This window comes from Gasterosteus aculeatus, chromosome 10, assembly GCF_964276395.1.
Source record: "Gasterosteus aculeatus chromosome 10, fGasAcu3.hap1.1, whole genome shotgun sequence".
NCBI classification, from domain to species: domain Eukaryota; kingdom Metazoa; phylum Chordata; class Actinopteri; order Perciformes; family Gasterosteidae; genus Gasterosteus; species Gasterosteus aculeatus.
In genome coordinates, this window is record NC_135697.1 from 15538028 (window position 1) to 15558485 (window position 20458).

The following is a 20458-nucleotide window of genomic DNA, read 5'->3' on the forward strand; positions in this document are numbered from 1 at the left end:
GCTTTTCTCTAAAATCGTTCTTGTTTTTTTTTCCTTGACATTTATTGACATAAAATATTTAGGCTTTAAAAAAAAAAATCCATATTTTTCAACGTAACATTGTTTCTTTTTTACAAAACATAGACTTTTATTTCTTTACTTTTTTTGACCTAACATTTCTTTACTTTTTTTCCAACATTTTTTTATTCAACATATTGTTATTTTTTATGAAGCGCAAACTCACCATGAGGCCACGTTTCAATGGGTGACCAACTTTCATGGGGGGGCGCTCAGGAAAGGCTCCATTTCCAGTTAGCTTACTTTCATCACGATCCCTCCGGTAGGTACGTACCGGATGTTTTGTCTGCGCGGTGTCTTTTCGTGGACTCCGGAGGCAACCGGGAGCAATAAAAGAAACTAAAAGTTCAAACGTCACCAGCCATCGGAGATGAAGAAGTACTCAATAATGTTTGTATCATCCTTTTTAGCCGACTACTGGCCCCTGTGAGATGGCGTGGCCTCATCTCACAAAGGTTCTGCTCGAGTGATGAGAAAGTTTGTGTATGATTCTCAAATTCACTGCCTTCAGTTGCCTCGCGGCGCGGATCCGTCGCTTTGGTTCCCTTCGCTCCGCTGTTCTCGTCGTCGGCAGCTCTTTGACAGCTACATCTGTGACACGAGCTTGACGGGCGACGCTTGCTGCTTGATCAAGGAAAATGAAAAACTAGTCTGAAAGGCACCGGCCTCGGCTTCCGTTTGTAAGAGATGAGATGAGGGTCGGTCACGCCGGGAAGCTCAGTGGGTGAGTTTGGCACAGCTCGCTGGGTTCAGGCTTTACGGGGAAAAACTGGACTTCAAAACCTATTCCCAATCTCCACACAACCAGCCCGTTTCTTTGCAGGAGGAATCTTTCACTAAGTAACACTGATTGCACATCTGAATTTGATGCATTTGGTTTATTTATGTCCAGTGTCTCTGGCATTTATTCTAAACAGGTGTGTGTAACATTTCGTTGGACACGTAGTGAGTTCTGCAGGGAGTCTGCGCTGCACATTGCTGGGTGGCAGGTGGGGGTTCATAAGGGGGGCCGGCGGCTGTGTAGAAGCAGGAAAGAGCCCCGAAGCTGCTACTCTTTTGCGAATGTGCTGCTTTCAGAACACGCTTGTGTGAAAGGTCAACTCGCTCTCACTCCCAAACACATCAAATTGCGTGTTCTGAGACGTACTCGGGGGGGCAGATAAAACATGCAGTGGGATTGGACCCTTGGGAAGGAAAAAATGTGCATTTCAGCGCGCTCAGATGGAAGCTGCGTCTGAGACTCACAGTCTGAAGCACCGAGCGAGCCGCAGGAGAAGGTGTTGCGCAGGTTGATCCGGCCATTAATTCAACGGCCTGCTGCTCTGAGGTTCTCTTTTTATCTGAGGTTGCGGGTTTTCACTCGCTCGTTTTGCTGTTGCTTTTACATTTAGCGCTGGAATTAGTGCTGTTTGTACGTGATCAAAAAAGCATCCACGGGGAATCAAAAGAGGAGCAGATGAGAGAGCAGGGAAGCCAAAAATAAGAAGAGATGAGATGAATAAGTTGGAGGTCTGACAAGAGCCTGTTTTGAATCAACTCTTCGTGCTGTAGGCAAGTTGAGCAAGGGGAGGTAAATACATTAAATGCAGTATTTGAGAATGTATAGTGCTTCCCAATCGTATACCCCAAAACAAGGTTATAGAATCTCAGTGTGAATGAAAATGCAAATCCATGTAAAACATAAAGCATAACTTTTTACATCTTCCGGTAGCCGGCTTCATATTTTGTTTTATTTAACGTAGTACATCTAGAATAAACAATACCATGGTTCAATAATTGGGATTATACGGGTGTCTGATCAGAAACATTTTAGTCTCTTTTATTCTTGCAGGTACTGATGTGTAATCACGTGCCTCCAAACCCATTCGATCTCTTCTTTGATTTTATCTAAGTTTTAATTGGTAATTTGTGGCACACCTTTAATGAGGCTGTCATTTGTGGCTGTATATTTTGCAATTAAAAACTAGGGCTCCATACATCTCAAAGATGGTGCCACTAAGATTCAGGTTAACGCAGCTTGAAAAACAACAACAACCACCGCAGGTGATGCAGCAGCAGCAGCAGCAGCAGCAGCTTCTGAGCCGGATCAGGAGGTCCGTCTGAGATGAACGGCTGCAGAGAGCAGATCATCATGGAAGCAAAGAGGCCAGCAGCGATGTTTAACAGCCGCAGTACGCACCGTGTGTTTGCATGGTCTCTGGGCTGTGCAGTCCGGCGGCAAAATTCCTCAAAAAAAAAATAATTATTAATTATGAAGGAAGGTGGACTGGAAATGATTCTGGATGGTTTTGAAATGGAGCCAATATTGCTTTCAAGTTATAAAGTTAATAGTGTTGCGTTTTGATATACACTGTATCATTATTACTATTATGCTTATGTACAGGACAAATGCAATTTACAGTTCAGCCCGGGGGGCTGAGTCCCCTGCGTAATGAAAAAATGAAGACATTTTTGACAAGGAGGCAAAATGCCACATGCAACAACCTGAGCTGTAAAGAGGAGAGAAGGACCACGTCATGAAGACCTCGCAATGCCTAACGACGCCCGGGGCAAATCAATCGATGACACATTAATGACTATATTACATATTCTAGAACAGAATGCTTGGGGTGAGAAATGTCTCCAGACGTGGATAACTAACTGTGAATGTCACTGGTATATTCATTCAGCGGTGCCGGTGCCGTATCGCGCTACGAGGCTTGCCAGGGGATATGGACACGAGAGAGCGGAAGAAACGCTGCCTCCGAATAACAGGATATTTGGACGGAAAAGCAACTGCCGTCTGGACCAAAAACACAATGTTCAAGTCACAGAAGAATCCCGATCCTTCAGCCTGACAGCGAACCAAAGCCAAACCACCCACCAGCTGAGACAAGAGGTTATCCCAGAGATGCTCCGACAATATTCTTTCCTTCCCAACAGCAATTTATATTCCTGAAATTTGTGCATTGAAAAAAAGAGGCGTGTGTATTATTCAACAGCTGCGTGCTGTGATACAATTGCTGCAGTTTGGCTCAAGCGATCTCCTGCGGAAGAATGAAAACCTTTCGGTGCAAATTATTGCCAAGTTGGTAACACATTGCTGACTTTGCACTCTGCTATCACCTGAACGGTCAGTACCGCAGATGTGCAACCATCAACCGAGACCAGATTTTAAAATGAGCGCCTTGTCGTTTTTAGCTTTAGCTCATCATTGATTTGACGTTTACTAAAGAAAATGAAAGAGACAAAAATCAGGTTCGATATAATTGGTTTTCATTTCAGCCTTCGAGGCAATAAGAGGCAGAGAATTAGACAGAGCCTGCGGACTTCCGATATTCATGGTGTATTCACAAAAGACGGCAGCCAGATGTACCTCCAACGCTGATTACGGAATTACTGAAGACAGTAATTATTCATAACCATTATGGAAGCCAACTAGCATGTGTGTGGTGCTCCGATGAAGACGTACGTGCATTCTGATGAGGCACACACAGAAACACCGTGCAGTGAATTCAAACGGATCCAGTGTAGTAGTATAGAGCAATAACACACTCTCAGCATCATAGCCCCCTGTGAATGCGTAAACAAGAGTTTTTGGACGAGTTCAACACTGGAAAAAAAAGTTATATCCTTTTTCCCCCCCTGTGGAATGAGAAAATCAATATCTAATGCTAGATCATTTTCCGTGCATTAGAGAGATGCAGGGCCGATCCTTGGGCCTGAATAACATTCGCTGAGGAACTCTGATTTTAGATGCTTAAAACAGACTTAGATCTTACTGCTTCTGTTTCAATAATTTGTTCCCGAGTAATCAAAAAGTCAGTAAAGGGCAAAGCTGCCCTACACTTCATGTCTATGTAACAAATCGATAGGCCAATACGTGACGTTACCTCTTTAACTCCAGATGACCCAACGCTTGGGAAGTTTCCCCTAAAACTACTGCAAAAAGGCTATATTGAAGGCCACAATGAGCAACGACTCGGGAGAAAAAACCCCCAACAGCCTCTTTTTCACTTGCGTCCTGCTTGTGTGAGAATAAGCAGCTCGTTATGTGGCTGACTGTCATACTTGGCTTGTCTCAGGTATTGTAAGCTCCCTGGCAGTTAAGCAAAGAGGAGTATTTACCTTTCTCTCCCCCCCTCATTATTTCTGGAATGACCTCCAGAGCAAAATGAAGCCACACTCGGCTCCGGTCATTGAGAAGTCCTTTTTTCGCCAAACGGAGCTGCTCTTTTTCCACCCTATGTTTAATTAATGAACGGTTATTAACGATGGTAGTGGAGCAGTGGAGCATCATTGAAAGTAATGAATCTGCTGTCTCCAATTACAGCTGCGATAGGCCTGTTTGTTATCGTCAGTCTGCACGAGGCCTCTCTGTCGTTCTATATATTTCTCAGTTTGAGGGTCGGTCACTAGTTATTGTCGCCGTTGCCGAGTTACACGTGTGCACAAGCACTCCTCCCATGGAGGTGCACACTGCCTGAATCCGCTCCGCATTGTGATCGGAGAACAAACGGAGGACGCATTTGGGAATTGGTTTGAACTTTAGAAGCCGGAGGGGGGGCCAGGACAGAAGGACCCCATTGACTTTGTGTGCGTGGGGAGACAAAGGTCTTTTGTCCTCCGGGGCACAGCGATGCCAGGCGCTGTTGATAAGAGGGTTGTTTGTGCCGTACGCGGAGCACCTGTCTGCGCTTTCTTAACACAAGCAAACATTCCCATGGTCCCGGGGGGGGGGCCCGGCCAGCTCGGATTCACCGAGGTCCCCGGGTGGACTTTCCCCCAGCGCGAGCCCTCAGCCGGTGCACGTTGTGGGAGAATCTCACCGTGTTCAGGTTACTCCCGTGAAAAGCAGCTGCACCGTCCCTGGATTAAATCTCTGCCTTTCCTCTGACTGCACTGCAGAACAGACCGGATTCTCTTTCAGGGGGAGAAAAAAAAACGTTCCGCTTGAATCGATTTTCACATTCATGAATGGCAGAATAGAGTTGACATGATTGCCCCCATCATCCATCATCATACCCCGTATTGACAGATGCTGATAAAAAGCACAAAATGACTTTTTAAAAAATTCTGCGCATAGACGAGCCCGCCACTATTTCCTTCCCACGTGACACCAGGTAAACAAACGGGCGGAGGGGAGAATTGATGTGGCGCCAGCGAACATCCCAGAGGTTTTAGAAATCTGAACACAAAGAGGCGTGATGATAAACACTTATTTCTCTGAACCTTTTTCTTTTATTCACGCCTGCTTCCAAAGACTTGTTCGGCTCAAAAAACCTCAAATAAACCACCATTTTTGCAGAATTGGTACATCGGTAATCGGCACACATCGTGTCTCCTCTCCTCGTTTCCTACCTCTCTCTCTCTCTCTATGTCAGTTTCCTTTTAAGAGGCCATACTCACTTAACGCCCAGGCCGTTCTTTTGTTCTATTTTTCTGCCCGGAGCACCCGGTGAGTTAAAGGCTAGGCCAGGTGGTACCCAGCTTTCACTGCCAATTAGAGCAGTGACCATGTGAGGGCTGCCCAAGATAACTTCTAATTAACAATGGACCTCCGGGGGCATAACAATTAGCCTATCCTTCAAATAAACCCACATGTCACACCTACTGACAACATGGTTGGCAAATAATACTGAGGACAAACCAAGCAACTAGAGACAGGAAATAGCCTTGCAGAGTGACGGTGTACGTGTACGACGAGTTTGTTTCAGTCTCCATAGGGAATGAAGAGGTTTCTCTTTACACGGGCGTCTATACAACCAGCCCGTCAACGGGACATCGAGGAGAATGAAAGATTCAGAAGGCCTTTTACAAAAAAATGATGACAGCGGGAGCGATGCACACGCTCTCGGCTTAACTGATTGCACCAGAAAACAAATAGGACAGCGAGGGGACGACGGCTCAGCTTTACCCGCGAAACAAGCAAAGTCCTGCGCGGCTCACGTCTCCGTCGACATGGAGGCAAAAAGCAGGCGTACTCCCGGGGGTGTTGGGGTGTTAAGATGTGTGGAAGTAGCCATCAATAGGAGGAAACATCTGCCGCGCGGCACATTACGGTCCTACATAATGCATCCACCCCCCCCCCCCACCCCGAAAAAAGCACCATCTGTGTGGACTCCGCCGCTCCAAAGGCACCTGCCAATAAACCGCATCAAGGAAAGCAGTCGCAGATAAAGAGCCACGTGCTAATTTGACGAGGCTAATTGAGTGATGTGTTGCCTCGAAGTCTCTGATTGCGCCGAGGGGGGGCAAGGGAGGGAGGGTTATCACAGCACGGCTATCTTTGTCGCGGAAGCAGTCGTTTAAAATAAAAACCGCCGTCTCGTAACATCCCCGGTATCCTGGCGTGGGATGCAGCCGAGGTGCGGCTGGACGCCGTGGCGTTAAAGCTCCGTGTTGTGCACGTGTGTGCAGAGGGTGGGAAACCCGCTCGTGCTTTAAGAAGAAGAAGAAGAAAAAACAGAGAGAAGAAGAGGAACGGTGCTGAGGTGTCTCTTGGAGCGCTGCCAGGACTGTTAAGTGGAAACAGAGGGCAAATCAAAAAGGAAGGGAGAAGTCCACGGGGAGGACTGTAAAGAGGCAGAGAGGCCTGAACAAAAAGACACTAACTATTAGTGAAATATACTTTTACATGCTGCAGGACCTCGCTGCAAAGCGGTGCACTTAGAGGGTCTGATTGGGTCTCTGGTGAGCCACGGGGATTCCTCCGAGTCCGAATGCCAGAGCAGAATAACTGATTGCTGACTTATCTCAGCCTCTACTCCATGGCAGCTAAAGACCGACCGGGGGGGGGATGAAGCGCCTCGTGGGAGGGATCTTAAAACCGAAAGTTGGATCGTTAGAGGAACTTGCACTAAGACGTTGGGCCTCCTCGTGGAACGCCGTACGTTCACGTGCTTTGAAGTGGAAGCGGCTGCGGTTTCATCAGACTTTTTCCTTGCCTTGTCTTTGTCTGGCTGCCAGCTGGTGAGAGTTTCCGTTGTTCACGGTGACTCATTGCTTCTTCTGTGCTCCATTGTTAAGAAGGAGCCCACGGTGGAGTTCCTCTCGGAGGAATCGAGCAGATCTTTTAAATGGCACGTATGAGACAGCACGCAGTGAAGGCCGACTGAAGAGCACGTTATCAGGGATGAGACACATTTCGATCAAATCACTAACAAACGGCAATTGCTTATAGCAACCGCAATTTCCAGATGTAATTGGGTTCCTTCCTAATGGATGCCACCAGAGAGCCCCCCCCACCCCCCCATCGCCCATCCGTGCAGACCTCCTCGCTAAACGCTGCAGCCCGATCCCCCAAGGTCACGCCATCCAATCTGATTGGCAACGCGACGAGGGACCGGCTGCACTAATGTGCTCCGTCGCTTATTATTTAAAACGGCGAGGAGAGGTTTCAGGCGGAGGAAAACAACCCTCATTAGTGAGTGAGGTGTCATCGCACGGAAAGCACAGCAGCACAAGGGACCACTGCAGAACGCGTAACCCTTTAAACCCGGGCTTCACTCATCCTGGGATGTCACGCTGACAGTGACACGCGCAGTGATTCATGTTAAGTAAATAAAAGGATTTCTCTGATGCGACAGTGTTGTTCCGTTGGATGAGGCCGCGTCCGGGACGTCAGGACGAACACACCTACTGGCACAGATATCTCTCCTCTGCACATCTGCTCTGCGCTCAACAGTTGCCCAAGTCCGCGCACGGCGGATGCTACACAGTCTTTTTGAAGTCAGAGAGCTGAGTAAACCCAACACACACATACACACACACACACACACACACGCACACGCGCACACACACACACCACAGATTCCAAAGCCAAGAGATGAAAACCAGCCCCCCCCCAAACGAAAAATGCTTTTTCTCAACCAAGAAACTATAACCAAGAGAAATGGACAATAATGCTCCCAGTTGAGACTGGATCAACCGTGGAATCAATTACAACCACATCTGCAGTTGTTTAAAAATAGATCAAGAGACAACGAAGAGCACGCGTACTATGACACATGCGCGTATTTGAGCAAATTATTTTTATGAGACATCATTTTTTTTTTGAAGAAGAAGAAAGAAAGTTTCCGTTCTACACCTGGAGTCCTTCACTTTAGGGCTTGCATGCTGGTCTGTTTATCCAGGCGCTGCGTGTAAAGGCTGCGAGTAGAATACAGCCGTGAGACTCACCCGACGTGGAGCCCCGTCATCTCCGTGCGCTGCGGCGGCTCCGCGGAGGACCGACAGCGACGCAGCAGCCCGGTCGGAGCGCGAGGGTCCAATTTAAGGGGAAACCTGACAATAGCGCACCATTGCCTTTTTTTGTTGTTGTTGTTTTTTTTTTTTTTTACAGGAAGACACCGAGAATGTTTTTTTTGTGTTTGAATTGCCTCCTCGAAGATGCACATCCGCGCGTCATTGTGCGAGGGAGGAGAGCGCGCGAGCAGTCCGTCCTCGCGGTGCGCCGCTACTGGCTCCGCGGCGATGAGAGACACGCATCTCAATTCCTGAGCAGTGACCACGAGGGGCTCAGCACTGCTACGCCCCTCGGCATCCTCGCGCCCCCCTCCCTCCCCCCAGCCTCCCCCCACCCTCACACTCCCCCACACTCCCTCACGGCAGGATTGCTCCTCCTAGACACAGATGAAGAATTCATCTCTGCCCCATTAATGTCATGTCAGTGGCCTTATATTATTAGATAGAAATAGGTGACTATTATCCTACATGCACGCTCACGGTGGACAACAAACTAATAATCTTTTGTAGATTTTATTCAGGCTTCAGTCCTTACTGTTCAAAAATAGTGTATATATTATATTTCAATTGTTTGCTGACTCATACACTTCCAGCAAAATTGCAATGATATACATGGGTCATAATTACTACCCTGAATTTTTTTTTTTTACACTGCACTATTCATGATGGTAAAAACTTTACAGGAAGTAACCCATCGTTTGATCCACACAATGATTTGTAGACTAGCCGTCTAAGATCACTTGTTTCCACAAGTGCAGCACACTAATGGGATGCCGGGTGAGTAGATTAACTGCAGTCTGTCTATGAGCTCACACGCTAAGGTTCAATCTAATAGCCTGCAGGCTGCAAAGACCTGTTGGTCAGATTTATCAGTGAGGGGACTGTTTGGCTCCCCTGCGCACTCCACTAAATCCTCACACACGTATTGATTCACAATGTCTGTGAGTAATAGTTTCTCTTTTATCCATATATAAAGTTCATTAAATGGGGAGTCCTCTAAGGCGTTTAAAGCTGCTTTGATTCCTTCACAGTGAATAATCAGTGTAAAGAACAGCATTATTCCTAGGATTGAAGTTGACGAGCCAATTAAATAAACAAAACATAACATGCACGCAGGAACAAAATAGCTGCTTGCAATTTCAATCGATTACCATAAACACCACCAGATCCTTATCTCCTCCCTTCAGGAACTTGGTGTCTCAGGCTCTGCTCTCTCCCTTCTCTTATCCTGCCTTGATGGCCGCCCCCGCCGGGTAATCTGGAGATCCTGCAACCTTGTCCTCTAACTACTGGAGTTCCTCAGGGTTCCGTCCTGGGTCCCCTCCTCTTTTCTCTCAACACCAACTCCCTCGGCGCTGTCATTCGCTCGAATGGCTTCTCCTACCACAGCTATGCCGATGACACCCAAATAATTCTCTCCTTCCCTCACTTGGACACATCTCTCAGTGGATGTCCGCCCACCATCTAAAACTACCTCTCTTTCCGGGAAAAGATTCTCCTACACAGGACCTGACTGTTTACTTTGGCAACTTACTTTTGACTGCTAGGAACCTCGGTGTAACACTTGACAGCAAACTCTCCTTGACTCCCAACATTACAGCAACAACACGATCCTGTAGATACACGCTCTACAACATCAGGAAAACACGTTCTCTTCTCACTCAGAAGGCAGCGCAGGTACTGATTCAGCCTCTTGTCATCTCACGCCTGGACTACTGCAACTCCCTCCTGGCAGGTCTCCCTGCTACCGCCATTCGACCTCTGCAGCTCATCCAGAATGCAGCAGCTCGACTGGTCTTTACCCTTCCTAAATTCTCCCACACTACTCCGCTCCTCCGCTCTCTTCACTGGCTACCGGTGGCTGCCCGCATCCAGTTCTAAACATTGGTGCTCACGTACCATGATGTGAATGGATCGGGTCCAGTCTTCATCATTCACGACATGGTCAAACCCTCCATACCAACCCAATAAAAGCATCAGCTAAATGACATGTAATGTAATGTGTCTTGTGTGGGAGTGTGTGGGGAGTGCTACAGACAACATGGTTAAACTGGGAGTAGGCTGATTGTATAGAGCGTGACTTGTGATCCTCTATAAAATCTTCCTTCTTTGTTTGCGGAACATATGTGGTGATAGTGCTGCTGAATCTGGTGGCATGCGTTGCCATGGTGTTTTGCACCCGATATAGCCACTGGCTCAGGATATTGTGTTATATTATTGAAAGTGAAATATTTAATGCCTTCATTGTGGTTTTGTGTGTTTTCTCTCATTTCCATTTAAACAGGGTATATGTCATGAACCTGAAGTAGGAGAGGAAAGGAAAACTCTTGCTTTTTAGGCCATCAAAGAGTTTATTTGTCTATAATTGAAATTAATATTTAATGGGGTGAGTTTTTGGAAAAATTATGAAAACCAAGGCACATTTAGCATGTGAAACTCTTTAGTTAATAATAAAGAATAGGTTGTTGATGTCAGTCAGTCATGGACCAAAACATCAGGTTTATTAACCAGCTCCAATTTAGCTGGCCAACTAGCTAATTGAGGTAACGTCAGCTGCTTGGGTTGATTGGGAAAGAGATGTCTAGACATACGCATGAGCTCAATCAGCGATCCAGAACAAGCACTTGAAAACCACTTACTTCAACCACTGAGCCTTACAAGTGGTAAAATTCACTAATAGCTGAATCCAGAGGCACTCTTAAGTGAATGAGCCCCTGAACAAGATGGGACAAAAGAGTGGGCTGAGGGGTTAAAAGGAACTGTGGTGCGCTTGATCTACGGGCCCTGATGGTGCTGAAGATTGCCTGGATATCCGTGAAATGTATTAACAACATTATAAATACTTCTTCAAAGCTTCCAACCATTCAGTAGTCATAGATGATTTTGATGTTCTGATAGGGAGAGCACACTTAATATTTGTCGCCGCCCACTGACGGACGCTGCTGAATTAGTGTTGCCGTGGTGACAAAGGACGATGTGTGTACCTCGGCCAATGGACGCCTCTCTCTCTCTCTCATCAACAACTCCATGTCAACTAACACATAAGTTACGTTTCCAAACGTTTTTTTGTAATATAGATAGTTTGATTGACAGCCATGGCTGATTTGTTTTTCAGAGGCATGCCTTTGTGCCCAGGTCATGACATTTTAATGTAGGAGATAATGTCAGTGCGTAATAAGCAAAAAAAAATAGATTGGATTTGTACTTTTTATACTTTTTATACAACGCTGTGAGCGCTCTGAAGGCTCCGTACAGGCCAATCAATAACGTTCTGCAACATCCTGGAGATGTTCAATTAACAATGAATGGATGATAGATTCTATGGTAATTGGTTGTCAGGATTTGTGCCTTCAAATGAGTTAACATTTTTATTACACTTATCTGCTTTGAATCAAGGGGAGATTTTGCTTGAGACAGTCCAGCTTGCAGTCAGCACTTTCAGAATTTTACTTGCCATTGGACATCATGAAATAGAAGCAGATTTTTTACTCTAGTCTGAAGTTGGTAATGCCAACCAAAGGGTTCCCGAGGCACAGTATCTCAAATGTATCTCGAGTATCTCAACAGTATATTGGTATTACAGACAGTTCAATGTATGTGATGCCTCTAGTCCCATTCCTCAGGAATGCTATATATGTATATTTATAACAACACCCCCGAACTGTTGCATTATTGGACAATAAAGTACATTCTCTCATACTTTATTGCTTAAATATATTTCAAAACTTACAGAAAAAGAGTCTTTGGTAGACTTTATATCACTAGCTTTTGGGTACAGTGATTGGCACATGAGATTGCTTTGAATACGCAGTGTGCATGTTGGTCTTCAACGGCAGTGTCTGTGCACCTAACAGCAATATCTCCCAGCATGAGGTGTACAGGCCTGCGGCAATTTCCCTCTCACACAGAGCCAAGGTCACCTGGCTAACTACAGCAGCATGCAAAAGGATTAACAGTTTGTTGTGCTGCTCTCAGGTGTTGAAGCATTCCTCACTCTCGCTACTTCAACTGACACTCCGAAAGGCTGTCGACACTCAAGGGCCTCTTCCTTGCTCGAACCGGGCTGCTTATTGGCTCCACGCCAAAGACGGGTCCTTCACCTGCTCCCACTCCTCCTTTTTCCTCCTTCCTTTCTCCAACAAGTGCCTGAGGAGAGAAATCCACAGGGCAACCGAGATTATTGTGGAGGCAGGAAAGCCTTGTCGCAGCGTCACATCAGTGATCCGGGGGAGAAAAACTTTTTGAGAGAGCAAACTACTCGAGATCTGTGGATGCTGTAACGAATACGGTTTATGTCGTGTAGTTGATTGCCTTACTGCCATGTTGCTGTTTTGCAGCTCTTCCTCCTTGGGCCAGTAGGATAAGACACAGCGAGATGTGGAAAATGGAGTGTGCACCCTTGAATTCTGCCTCCACCAGTTCGGCAGCAGCTCCAGTTGAGAGCGAAGACCCACAGGAGTATTTTACAGAGTGGATTATCTATTCACCACTGCCAGGAGGAAAAAAGATCTCCACCGGGAGATGAGAATATCTAACGTCTTTGTCCAATTATATTATTCTTGCAAGAGCAGCTTGGCTGTGTGTGCGTGTTTGTGTGTGTGATTACATGTTAGACATGCAGATGGGTTGTTGGCATGTTTTGGCGCTTTATTACAGTTCGGGTGAATGTTCAGAGACAAAAAAACGCTGCTAATAGTCAAGTAGAACGTCGGCTGCAATAACATGATGTTTGTCCTTCAGGATGGAGTGAAATCAAAAGCGTGCCTCCCCTTGGGAACATGACTGTTCTCTCAAACCTCCATGGTCATCTGCTGCTATGGGATATGATTGCGAGAGGGGATATTAACTGATTGTGGGTCTGGAGGAAAGCAGAAAGGGTCTAACTACATGGGAGCATCCCATGTTGAAGAAGGAAATGGTAAATTATGCCTCCATGATTACAGCTAACCACAAACTACGGCCCGGCCTGACAAAGTAACTGCTTGATGATGATGCTGTAAAAAAGTCAAGGAAACGCAGAGATCATCACAAATAATCCTGACAAAAACATCAATGTTTGTTACAATGTTGTCTTGTGTTGAGTGTGTTCGGGCCCAGTGAAAAAAACGCTGACCCGCTGCTGGCGCTACACTGTAACAAATTGCTGTAAATTTACGGTGCATTTCTAACGGTATCTTACAGTATGTCATAATAACTGTAACATACAGTTAATAAACAGTTAAAGCTGTCAATTTTTGAATAAAATTTGTTCAAGTTTACCGTAACATACAGTAATCCATTTTAAGGTAACATAGTGTAAACACCATTTACGGTATTGTACCGTAAAATAACGGTAAATTCCTGGCGTCCTTGCTGCCAGTAAAATACGGTTAATTTACGGGGACATTTTTTAGAGGGTACAGGAAAAGGTCAGAGGATTACCGAGTTATTCCCCATCGGGAAAGGAACGTAAAGGCAATGCAACCTCCGAGGACAGGAGGAAGGTACCTTCAATTCGCCGGAGTGCGGCCGCGTTGCCGAGGTAACCAACAGGCTCTTTTGCCAGATCGCCAACAACCTCAAAGTGTGTTTGACGTGTACACTCAGGAGGCCCGCGCTAACAGCGAGTGCGTCTCAGGCTGAGACCTGAGGAGGGTCATTTTCTAAAGCGCCGTGTGTAGCTACACTATTAACATGCAAAGGAGCCGGCACTTTGCTGACTCTTTCATGGCCACTTTGAATTAAATATGTGTCATCGGCGTCACTGCAGCTCCAGTAATACAGCTTTTACGGCAGCGTGGGACTGTGGAGCTGAGACGGAGGTTGCACGGCCTACATATCAACCACGGAGTTCTCTCTGGCATTTCATTTGACATTTGACACGCCGCAGGCACGTCTTTGTCTCAGCTGCCATGTTTGTGTCTGCCCTTTTTAATTTGAAGTGCCTTTGCTTTTGGGAGAGCAGAGCTAGGAGGGTGTTTAAATAGGGAATCAGTATTTAATTAAGCACTTCTTCCACAGAACATGACAAGTCGGCACTGAAAAAGCTTTCAATCCTCTCAGAGCACGAGATCTTTTCATTTCATCGTGATACACCAGGGATTTCGGGCTTGTCTTTTTTATCTATGCAGATTTTAAAATATGAAAACTACGGGGAAATGGATTAGGAGACAAAACACAAATGTTTAATAAATGAACTGAACATGGAGATATGACTTGTGTTAAAATAAATCAAAAGATCTCTTTAATCTTGTTTTCACTGCATGTTTACCAAAGAAAGAAATAGGGACTGTGCTATATTTTTCATCTCATAATTAAGGAATGTGGTTTTTGGTGGGATTGGGGACCTGACAAATGCAACTTTTTTAAATTTTGTTCTCTGATCACTACAACTGGCATAGAAAGGAACGTTTTGTTATTTGTTAATATAATACATTTTATAAGTGGAAGGTTGGTACTGAACTGTTGCCAAAATACAATTGTTAATAATTTTCCCAGCGTTGCAGATGATTCCTGTTCTCAACTCGCTTCCATAAAAGAAGTAATGTTCATTGTTCTCAGCTGAGAAGAAAGAGATAAAGCTGCTGACTCGGTCAATAACTTTATTGATTCTGCCTAGTTCACTTTGAAGATGAAATATTAGCGATCTGTTTGGACATCTGAGTTCATTGCCTCTCCTTTAAGCAAACAATGCCTGTGAGAAATGTTCCAAGAGCTAAATGCTCCACTGTGTCGCTAATTTATTCCCCCTACAGTTTGGTGCAACAGTGCAGTGGGTTTAATAAAGACCTTTTTACTGTAAACCAATACCTGGTGCACCTTAAAATGAGGCTGTTAAATGCAATGAGACTAAACCAAAAACAAAAGTTTGCAAATGAAACGCAAATCGAAACAATGATCCGAATGACCAATTGAATTACAGCTGAGGGGAACTGCAGGAGTCCAGGAATCATTCCCACCTCTTTCACATTACACATTATCCACTGAAACCAAAGTATGGATCAGTGCAGATTTAATAATAATAATTATTAGTTTGCTTGCTATTTTTTTAGCATTTAAGAAAAACATTGCATTTCATTTTTTAGAACCAAATTCAAGCTTCTGTCTGACGATAATGTGAATGGTGCCACAAATGCAAAATGAATTGAGACTTCTACATTAGAAAAGGCCTTTATTGCCTTTGCCAACGTAAAGCATGTTCCATCTCTCCTTTATGTCGAGTCTTTCATAAATGTTGGGTCACCCAAGGCTGCTGTGAATACCTTTTTCGAGGCCGTCCCTGGAAGCTCTGATCTCCTTTCTGCCTCACACATGTTTCATTCTCCTCATGTTGAATAGATGATTCTGGAGCACAAACACTTTTCCCTCTGCTCATCCTCCTGAACTAACAACACCATAAGATGGGCGCTTTGGACAAAGCCTTCGGAAGTGCGATTGTTGCAGATATCACTGCACCACTTTGTTCGGTTTCATCGCCACCCACCTAACAAGACTGAAAAATCAGCAGGGGGGAGAAGCATTGAGGGAGGAGGCCTTTCAGTTCTCTACCATCACAACAGTGAATGTAAAGAACGAGGTCCCGAGAGACAGAGAAAGCATTGATTTGATTCTACAACAAAATAGCGCATGTGTTGCAAAGCCTGATACATATCGTTCTGGGCGATAGATCTCCATTGTCCTTTCCTCAAACTGAAAACCGCCTGACGTAGAACGTTCCGCTGCAGTCGATCTTCGGTCTGCTTCGGTGTTACATACAAATCGTTTTTGTAGAGCAATGCTATATTCATGTAAATACATATATGTATACAGTATATATACATATGTATGTATCTCGTAGCTTGAAATAGTACCTACGAACATTGAATATCCACTCCAGTTTGAGTGATGTTTGTTGCTGTGCTCATCTTTTGTTTTTATGGCGGGACACAGTTGGGCGCTGTGGGATAATATTTGAACCAGTTATTTTCAAATATAGGAACCACTGGCTTTTGGGGATAACATGGGAAAATATTGTGACCAAATCACTCTTTTTTTTTTTAGATATAAAAACATCATTACCCACAGATCTGACCAAAGATTTCAATTTTTGTATCTCAGACATGAGGCTGCAGGGCGATAAAGTTTGTATTGTGAGAAGATGCTATCCAGGCTAAAAATAGTTTTAGCCTCAGCATATTGGTAGGTATTTATTTTTATATTCTCCCTGTGACATATACATTTTATGGTCTTCCTCGATGGGATGAAGGATGTGTTTCCTAGTTCCCCTTTTCTTCACCATGTGCTGGGAGTTTTTTATTTTTTTTCCTATCTGCATATTTCAGCTTCAGGTCCATAAGTGTAAAAAGCAATCCCCTCGAACCGTGTAATGTTGTCACGCTGCTTGACTTCCCTCTTCACAGGAAGAACACTATGAAGCAAGACCTTGACTTGCAAATAAATCACACAAAAATACACTTACACCCTCTCCAGGCAAGATGCTCACCTCCCTTTTCTCCAATTTTCATTTCAACACTGTTTATACATTCTTTGTCTCTCATTAGTCGACATTTCCTCCAATGCTTCAATGCTGCTGATTAATTATGCATTTAGACACAACTACAAAAGCAGCCTCTACATCACAATAATGAATTAATGATCTGCATTTGATTGTCACTTGGGCCTACATCTATCTCTGAATTGTTGTTTTTTTCATTTAAAGCTTGCAAAAAATAATTATGCTTTTAATGTCCTCACGTTAAAGTCGACGTTCGTGTGATGTGTTCAGAGACTGCGGCGTTATCGTTGGAAAGAGGAGAGGGGGGGGAGAGGGGGCAGTTGTCTTAAAGGCTTGGTGCAAAATTCTTGGATAACACAACAGTCCTTTCCAGACACTCTACTTCCACCTCAGCCTCTTCCATCCTTTTCTCACAATGTGTGTGTGACAAATTCAAGGATGCACCGTAGTTGCATGCAGCATTCATCCACCCATCTGTAATACTGAAAATAAAAGGAGATTGCAAGGTTAAAGACGTGCGTCAGAGGCGTCTTACACGGGCTACATCTTTTGCATTTCAACCTTGAAGTGATGTCCCTGCATGACTGGCGGCGAGAGAATATTCTTTGGTTTGCAATCTTAAAAAAAATGTCAAAGTGGATGGTTTCTTTTCTCTGAAATGCTTTTGATGTTAAACCTTGTGAGTCACAATGGGAGATCGGGACACAGTGTTCATTCAGGAATAAACCGAAATCAGCTTTTATGCGGCGTGCCCTTACAAACATACAATCAAAAGGGATTTTTGCAAAGGTATGGCTCCAGCCCACGTCCACACGCTGCACCTCAGCGAAAGCACAGCTCTCACTCCATCCGATTCTCACTTGAATGAATGAATGGCCTCTTCCTCGGTTCAACTGCATTGTGTGAATTACATTCTCAGGAGTGAAATAGTCTTTCAAATCGCACCGGTTTGCACAGCACCGAAGAGGGACGTCCACTTCCCTCTCGCTCTCTCTGTCTCTGTCCCCGCTGCATCCTCAGGCGCCACATCTGTCCCCGTGCCCACTCGCGCTTTGTCAAAGCACTGATTCCACACCCGGAGTTGACATTTGGCTACTGTGGTCTGTCTCTGAACCCATCTGTGTACCACTCCCCAGCCGAGGAAATCACATTAACAATCAAAACACTCGATAAACAATGTGGAACTTGATCCTGTCCCCTCCGATGTGCAGCTTTGGCTGTGTTTTTCTATTTGCTCCTGAAATGGGTTTTTATCTCTGGTTCGATGGTGCGTCGGCGCTGGAATGGATGTATGACTGGAGGCACAGGTGAGCCAGACAACGAGAACCGTCAGCATATCCAATTTGGGTGTGCTCATTAAGATGGGCAGTGCTAAAGCATGTGCGTATTGGTTTTCCCTAACATACATGGTACATTTCTCTATATATACTGAATATAAAGACACACAAACACACACACACACACATATCTACATCAGAGCATAATTCAAATTAGAAATCATGATGGAGAAAGTCCAACGTTTAAAAAAAAATCTTTCCAGAAGAAATCACTCTGCTTCATGTTTATTAATTATAGGCAATATGCCTTTGAGCTGGGAGGAAAAAAAACACAATTTGCTGCACCACAGGACAAGAAATTCATTCCTGGGTGTTGTGGATTCAGTCTTGTTTTGGGATTTAACGTGGGACTTTCATTTTTACAGAGAGACAGAGAAAGAGACAGAGAGAGAGAGACAGAGAGGGAGAGAGAGAGAGAGAGGGAGGGAGAGGGAGAGAACCAGGAAGGAGGAGGATCTCAAATTCAATTTACCAACGAGACGGAAAGCCAACACAGATGTCAGGAGGGAAAGTTTCAGTTGACAAGTAAAAGAAGCTTGCGATGTTGAACCGCGATGGTTCTGTCAGACGTTTGTCCTCGCAAAGTCTTACATCTGACATGCAAGGACACGGCCGGTGAACTCCACCCCCCCCTCCCATCTTACTATATAGCAAACAGTCTTGAGATGTTTTTTTAGAGGCCCTTTTAAATCCCAACAGGTTTGGAGGGACAAGAGGAATAATTAATGTGTAGCATATGCATAATTTATTTCCCCGCCATCATGATCAAAGCAGCCGGTGGCATCGTCCCACCTGTAACGGGCGATCCGTGACTGACACCGCAGCTCTAATCCGTGCCGGGAATCACCGCCTGGAATACACTGATATTCAAGGATATGGCATAATCAGCGCTTTTTCAGCAGGGAGTGAATAGAGAGGCTTTTTCGTTTCAGTGGTGGCAAATAGACCTTGAACAATTTCCATAAATTAAACAAACATTCTTAGTCATTCAGTCCCCCACCTCTCACATTTTCCCCGTCAAGGTTTGTTTATTTTTAATCTCCTTTGTTAGCCGTAATTTAACCCCCCTCCCCTTTCCAGGTGGATTTCGTAACTCATTTCCTCACCTGAGAATACGGCGGATTGGCAGCATCAGCCAGCAGCTGCAAGTTATACATGAATATGAAGAGACGAGGGCCTGTTGAGGACAAAACCAATTACTTGAGCAAATTCGGAGTCAGACAATGGACACGGGTCATTTCATGTAAATTCATGCCAATTCTCTGGGAAATATAGCATGTAATATAGAATACAGACACGTGGGGTGAAGGCACTCACCCAACAGCAGCAGCCAGAGGAGAGACAAAGGCACAGAGAACAGAAAGCAAATTCTCTCACCAGTCCAAACCCACATCCATGTCATGTGTCTAAAACACGTGCACCCTGTAGTCATTTCACGACTGATGGGGGTGTTGCTATTTTGGATTAGGATACGTTTCTGTTGGACCTCCGACAACGGTAAATAACACCAGGGGTTCCTACACGTTGCAATTTTCAGATGGATACCTCTCCGCCAAAAGAGACTCTTTTGATGGTATCACCTTCAAACAAGGGGCCTCCTGGGAGTTCACTGAGAACTCTCCGTTCCTTTCGATGAGAAAGGTTGATGTTTCTGCCGCAGCGGGGTTATTCCCTCAATTTTTGGTTTGAATTGGAGTCCAACATCCACTCTTCTTTATCTCTGCTTCCATTAACTCATATCTGGCTTAAAAGCTCCACTATGTTGACCCGCGGGCTGTACTGGTGTTCACTGGGTTCATCCCAGTGTTTTCACTGAAAACAGCTGCGTGCTGCTGAAAAGAGGCCGCAGGCGTGAGACAGAGTAAAAACAAAAACAAAGAGCTTGATGCAAAAACACGCTTGCTAAAAGTGACCTTGTTCCATTCACACGTGTAACACATTGTTGAAAGAAACACGAACCGGAGTTTTAAAATAGTGCTACAAGCTTGTGTCCAAGTTTTGCCATATTTACAACGGTGAATCATTTTGGATACGTATGCATTAAACAAGCATCGTACATCACAAGCATTGGTTGGGATTGGGTGTCTGGCCACCTGATGAATGTGAGTCCAATATTCACTCGCCTTTTAGCGTGGTTTATTACTCCAGCAACGCCTGAGAGTTAATGGCTTGTTAACTGATAAAGTTTCTAATTTATTCTCCAGCTGGAGAGGTGGCCTGTAGGAAATATTGGATGGATGACAGCAGACGCCGTGGGCCAGAAAACCCATCTGTGGGATTAAAGCGTCAATAATAATAATAATAATATGCTGTGATCATTTGGTGTTGATCTGTCCCGACAAGTGACTCCTAAACATGAGCTTTG

At 44.9% G+C, this 20458-nt stretch overlaps 1 protein-coding gene and 1 long non-coding RNA gene across 2 annotated transcripts in view; both read right to left on the reverse strand.

Annotated features, from left to right (window-relative positions):
• Positions 1-8536, reverse strand: part of LOC120826687 (CMP-N-acetylneuraminate-beta-galactosamide-alpha-2,3-sialyltransferase 1) — a 30914-nt gene extending 22378 nt beyond the window's left edge. Inside the window, exon 1 of the mRNA XM_040189157.2 lies at positions 8218-8536. The gene's annotated coding sequence lies outside the window, so the exon portion shown is untranslated. The remainder of the gene's footprint in view (positions 1-8217) is intronic.
• A 3233-nt stretch (positions 8537-11769) lies between these two features.
• Positions 11770-19778, reverse strand: LOC144383459 (uncharacterized). Its single transcript, XR_013450868.1, has 3 exons — positions 19411-19778; positions 19200-19270; positions 11770-12429 (listed from the first exon to the last, which is right to left on the reverse strand). It is a non-coding gene; the product is annotated as an uncharacterized LOC144383459 (long non-coding RNA).
• Positions 19779-20458: the final 680 nt, after the last annotated feature.